Genomic DNA, 6,437 nt, shown 5'->3' with positions numbered 1-6,437 from the left:
ATTTGAGTGGGTTGGTCTTCACCTCAGTGAGCTGGCAGTCTAGCCAAGGGGAGCCCAGCTAATGCACCCGTTATTCCAGGCAAGAAACGTTATTACACAGTTGTCTGCTTTGATCATTTCTGTGGCAGTATTTTCTTGTCTTTGCATTTGTCTTTAGACTGTGGGGCTGATTCTTCCTCTACTTCCTGCCCTCTGAGACTAACAGAACCCAGTGACATAAACTCACCTTTTAGAGAGGTGTCCCACGAGCCTTGCTCCAGAGCATCTGTGGGCAGGAAGGATCTCCTCTGGGAAAAGGTGGGACCCAGCTGATCTGCTGGCTGGAAGCTGTTGGCTCTGTTAGCAGTTTTTCTTATGCTGCAGTCTGGTTACTGTGACACTGCCGCCAGAGACCAGCACAGCTCTCTGGACCCATGTGTTCAGTATCAATGGGGGTGATGGGAAACGAGCTGGAAGAGTACAGCTCTGACTGGTGATGCAAGGCTAGGACAGGTGGGAGCAAGAGCTCGGATGGTAAACTGTACAGTACTTGACAGTGTGCATCTGTGAAAATGGGTATATATTTATGACCTTGTGGTAAGGATCTGAGAAAGTGTGTGTGTGTGTGTGTGTGTGTGTGTGTGTGTGTGTGTGTATGAAAAGAATAGAAATCCAGTGGGGTCCCTTTTTACATTTTATTCATTATTTTTATCTGTATGAGTATTTTTGCATAAATCTGTGTGTACCATGCACATGCCTGGTGCCCATACAAACCAGAAGAGGGTATTGGATACCCTGGGACTCGAGAGTTGCAGACCTTTGTAAGCCACCATTTGTGTGCTCTGAATCTAATCTAGGTCTTTTGGGAGAACAGCTGAATGCCTTAACCACTGAGCCGTCTCTCGAGCCCTGGGTTGTTTTAATGTAGGAAATTTGATCATATGCCTAAGCTAATAGCAGTACTCTTTGGTGTCCAGTGTGTGGAGCAGTATTGATTAACTTGGCACTTTGTTAAACCAAGCATGAATGTTAAATTTTCGATGCATGCTGATCTGACATTGCATTTAGGTAAGATGTGTAGAAGTATGCATGGGCTTGAGATGGTCTAACATCCAGAATGGATGCTAAAATTTAATGGTGCGTTAATTGCATTCATCTCTCACAATCCACATTTTGACTGAAATAATGAAACAAGAGGGAGGGGTTGTCTTTGTTACACAGGAACGGAGTCTGGAGGAGGGCCAGTCAGAACACATCTGGTGAGTCGTTGATCACCAAGCTTCCCGGTGTGAGCCTTCATGCAGCTTGACAGATGCGTTGAGGCAAACTCATTTCTGCTGCCTCACTGGAGACACACATTAGAACAGAGGCGGTGTAGCAGACGTGATGGGATAAATGCTGGTAAAGCTTGTAGGCTTAGATGTTTTAAAACTTAACTTTTAATAAGTGTTCTCAACACTTCAACCCCCGGCCCCCTTCAAGCCCACTGTCTGGAGGTAGGGGAGAAAAAATGGTAAACAGGACAAAGGGATGTGGACCTGTTTAGAAGTAGTTTTTGGGGCAGTTGCAATCTCCGTTGTCAGGATACCAGCAGTCCCGTTCGGTAGTGTCAGGACAGCAGGCAGCTGTGGTGTGATCCAGCAGAAGCAGCCAGGCCTCAGAGACAGCGGGAGTGATTAGGAGCAGCGGGGACCCAGGAAAGTTCTCCGCTGTGCCTCTCTCAAGGAAGTGAAAATCAGCAAAGACTTGAGACCAGCGAAGCATTGCAAGGCTAGCTATGCAAGCACCAGGTTATTATCAGTTGAGTCCTATTTATACTCTCTCCAAACATCACCATGTCTTCCCACCAGTCTTACCTCAGCAAAACAGCGCATGCGTCTGCATCACGTGACACACCCAGAGATTTCCGCTTCAAAGCTTTTTGGGTTTGTTTGGTTGGTGGGTTTTTGGTTTGGTTTGGTTTTGGTTTTTGGGGTTTTTTTGGGGGAGGGGTTGGGGTGTGTGTGTGTGTGTGTGTGTGTGTGTGGTGTGTGTGTGTGTGTGTGTGTGGTGTGTGTGTGTGTGTGTGTGTGTGTGTGTGTGTTGGGGATGGAGAAACCCAGGTCCCCTCACATGTCCAGCAAGCACTTTCCTGCTGTGCTGCAGGCCCAGCCCAAGGCTGCTGTCTTTCAAAAGTAAAATTCTGATACTTACAGAAATGCAAATCAGAGCACCAGAGTTGGGCTTGACTCTTCAGTGATGCCGTGCTTCTGTGACTGAATCAGGAATGCTGAAGGGAAGTGCAAAACCTGGGCAAAAGGCCATCAGCAGGAGGAATGAAAGGCACTTAGCTGGATGCAGTGTTGCACTAAAGTTGGTTCTCTATAAAGCAGCTCAACAACAAACTCTAGAATCAGAACACCCAGAAAGGCAGGCTCTGAACTCATGCGGTGTTTTCCATAGACGATCTCAGTGTCCCAGTTAGGGTTTTACTGCCGTGAACAGACACCGTGACCAAGGCAAGTCTTATAAGGGCAACATTTAGTTAGGGCTGGCTTACAGGTTCAGAGGTTCAGTCAGTCCATTATCATCAAGGCAGGAGCACGGCAATGTCCAGGCAGGCATGGTGCAGGCAGAGCTGAGAGCTCTACCTTTTTATCTGAAGGCTGCCAACAGAAGACTGACTTCCAGGCAGCTAGGATGAGGGTCTTAAAGCCCACACCCACAGTGACACACCCACTGCAGCAGGGCCACACCTTTTAACAGTGCCAATCCCCGAGCCAAGAAACCCTTTGCCTTATTCATTTTGTTTTCATGAGTTTTCCCTGGTGCCGTGTGTTGCTCTCCTTGGGGGGAAGAAACCTCAATTTAGAAATTGGATTCTCCCGTAGGCATGTCTGTGGGACATTTTCTAGATTGTTGACTGATGTAGGAGGACCCAGTTCACCATGGGGAGGTGCCACTCCTGGGCAGGGAGTTCTGGAAAATATAAAAAAGATAGCTGGCCTTGATCCCAAGAGCAAGCCAGTAGGTAGACTGCACGGTTTCAGCTCCAGTTCCTGACTCCAGGTAGTGCCTAGGCTTCCTACTACAATGGACTGTGAGTAGGCTATGCTACCCAAATCAACTCTCTCCTCTCCAGATTGCTTTCTGTCGGTCTTTTCCAAATCACATCAATATAAAGCAAACCAATACATGCTTTCTTTCCTTTTGTGATCATAGTAATCTCAGAGAGGTTATTTATTACTATTATATCATCATCGTCGTCTTCATCATCATCATCATCATCATCATCATCATCATCATCACAGTGTTGGGGATTGAAGCTAGGGTCTTATGCATGTAAGGCTCTACCACTGAGCTACAACCTTACCCTCAGAGAAAGCTAATCTAGTCCCATAAAAGCCAAGTTCATACAGAATAACATTAAGTTCTCTCTAGAAGTTTTCATAAGAAATCTGATATATATATATGTATATATATACACATATATATATATGTATATATATACACACACACACATATATATATATATATATATATATATATATATTAATCTGGTGGCTAAGAAACCTTTACAATCACATTCATCCATGTATCTCTAAATTTGGATAAATTTATTTCCTCTTGAATTTCCCCCAAATTCTTATTTCCTGGAAGTAACATTTCTCCCTCTAAAGCTGAGATCCTACAAGCCAGAGGTCAGACAATCTCTCTAAGCCATGTTCATGAATGCTGGTGAATGAAGTAAATCATGTTTTCTTTAGCTTTAAAGTCAAACGAAACGGGATCACAATGCTTGTAATCTTAGTATGCTGGACACTGAAGCAGGAAGAGGGGTAGTTCAAGGCTAGCCTGAGCTACACAGTTCAGACTAGCCTGAACTGCATATGGTAACCCTATTTCAAAAACTGCAACAAATGAACAAAAACCCTCAGTTGATAGCCAAATCTGAAAAGAGAAGTATTGTCCTCTGTGTCAACTGAATAGGAAATGTCTCTGGTGTGAACTGGTTATGGATTGTCTCTGGTGTGAACTGGTTATGGATTGTCTCTGGTGTGAACTGCTTATGGATTGTCTCTGGTGTGAACTGGTTATGGATTGTCTCTGGTGTGAACTGCTTATGGATTGTCTCTGGTGTGAACTGGTTATGGATTGTCTCTGGTGTGAACTGGTTATGGATTGTCTCTGGTGTGAACTGGTTATGGATTGTCTCTGGTGTGAACTGGTTATGGATTGTCTCTGGTGTGAACTGGTTATGGATTGTCTCTGGTGTGAACTGGTTATGGATTGTCTCTGGTGTGAACTGGTTATGGATTGTCTCTGGTGTGAACTGGTTATGGATTGTCTCTGGTGTGAACTGGTTATGGATTGTCTCTGGTGTGAACTGGTTATGGATTGTCTCTGGTGTGAACTGGTTATGGATTGTCTCCCATGGGCACATATTTGGAATGCTTGATTCCCAGATGGTGGTGCTGTTTAAGAACTTGTGGATGGAGGTAGCTGCTAGGTAGAGGAACCTGGTCCTTGGGAATACATTATCCCTTGCTATTTCTTGCTTCCTGGTTTGGTCATGAAGTCAACATCTTTTCTTTTCTGCATTTTTACTCCCATTTTGTTCTACAGGGTTACCTGGGGGCCAAGCAATGATGGGTTATGCCTTCCAAAGAGCAAGAACAAATAAATCTTTCTTCCCTCCAGCCACCATATCTTCCTCACTGTCTTGGCTATTTTATTATGATGATGATGATGATGATGGTGGTGGTGGTGGTGGTGGTGGTGGTGGTGGTGGTGGTGGTGGTAGTGATGGTGGTGGTGGTGGTGGTGATGATGATGATGATGATGATGATGATGATGATAAGGTACAATAACAAAGGCAACTTACAGAATAAAACTTTTAATTGAGGTCTCATGGTTCTAAAAGGTGAGAGTCCATGACCATGACAAGCAGGCATGGCACTGGAACAGTAACTGAGACATTACATCCAATCCCCAAGCAGGAGGCAGAGAAGGAGAGGGATCTGGGAATGGCCCTGGGCTTTTGAAACCTCAAAATCCGTCTTTAGTGACACACCTTCTCCCACAAGGTCACACTTACTAATCCTCCTCCCACATGAACCTATAGTGGCCATTCTCATTCAAACTACCTCCCCTCCTCAAATACATTAATACAGTACCTTCCTCAAACCAACTCCTTTAAGTTGTTTCTGGACAGGTATTGTGTCACATCAATGAGAAAGGTTAAAGACAAAGTGACCTACAGCAGAACCTTCAGGACAACAGGAAGGCTTTGAGGCTTCGGAAGCTCACGCGGTTCCCAGTTAACGCTGTATCCCCACCCCTACCTCCTGCTTGTGGATCATACGTAAGCTCTCAGCGGCTGCTCCAGCACCATGCCTGCCTGTCTGCGGCTATGCTTGCTGCCATGGTAATTATGGACTCAACTAACTTATGCTCTGAGACTGTAAGTCCTCAATACGTCCTTTCTTCAATTAAGAGAAAGACGGCGGCCTGGGGAGCACGTCCCTTAAGTATCGTCCCTCCATGGCCTCTGTTTCCAGCGTTCTACCTTGAGTGTTTGGCTGCACTTCTTTGAGAATTGTGAGATGAAATGAACACTTTCCTCCCTAAGTTACTTTTGGCTGTGACATTTTATCACAGCAATGGAAATCCTAACGAAGACAGATTGCGTTCAGTATTGTAAGTGGTCCTGAGGCAATTTAAAGTCTGAAGGAGACTGTGCACAAATCAAATACAGGCACTATGCCGTTCTATTTAAAGGACTTGAGCAAACACAGATGTTTGTACTGATGGAGACACCCAAAAGCAATTCTCACAGACTTCCAGGGTGGGGCTGTGGCTCAGCAGTGAGGAACGCCCTCGGCTCTTCCAGAGGACTTGGGTTTGATTGCGAGCTCCCATCAGACAGCTCACAGCCTCCTGTACCTCTAGTCCAGTGGATCTCGCGCCATCTTCTGGCCGCTGCAGGCACTCCCACACATGTGGCCCAAACAGGCACAGAAGAAGCAAAGATACAACGATAAAGAGAAATCTTAACAATTACACATGAGCTCATGGCAGCGCCATAAAGAAAGATGATTTAAAATGTGAGACTCAGCATTATTTTGTTGTTGTTGTTGTTGTTGTTGTTGTTGTTGTTGTTGTTGTTGAAGACAGGGTTTTTCTGTGCAGCCCTGGCTGTCCTGGAGCTCATTATGTAGATATGGCTGCCTCAAACTCAAAGATTCATCTGCCTCTGCCTCCCAAGTGTTGGGATTAAAAGTGTGCACCACCACAGCCCAGGCTAGACTCAGGATTTTTTGACAGCATCAGAAAGCCTTGGAAAAGGGTGTGTTCAGAGAGTACAGAAAGCAGAGCAGGGGTCACAGTAAGCCTTTGAAAGAAATAAAATTGGGAAAAGACACAGTGGCAAGTACAGCCCAAAGCCCAACACACACGTGTGTTAGGATCCTGCATGA

This window comes from Rattus norvegicus, chromosome 4 (genome assembly GCF_021556685.1).
Source record: "Rattus norvegicus strain SHRSP/BbbUtx chromosome 4, alternate assembly SHRSP_T2T, whole genome shotgun sequence".
NCBI lineage: Eukaryota > Metazoa > Chordata > Mammalia > Rodentia > Muridae > Rattus > Rattus norvegicus.
The sequence above is the reverse complement of the archived record's forward strand: the minus strand, read 5'-3'. Positions refer to the sequence as shown.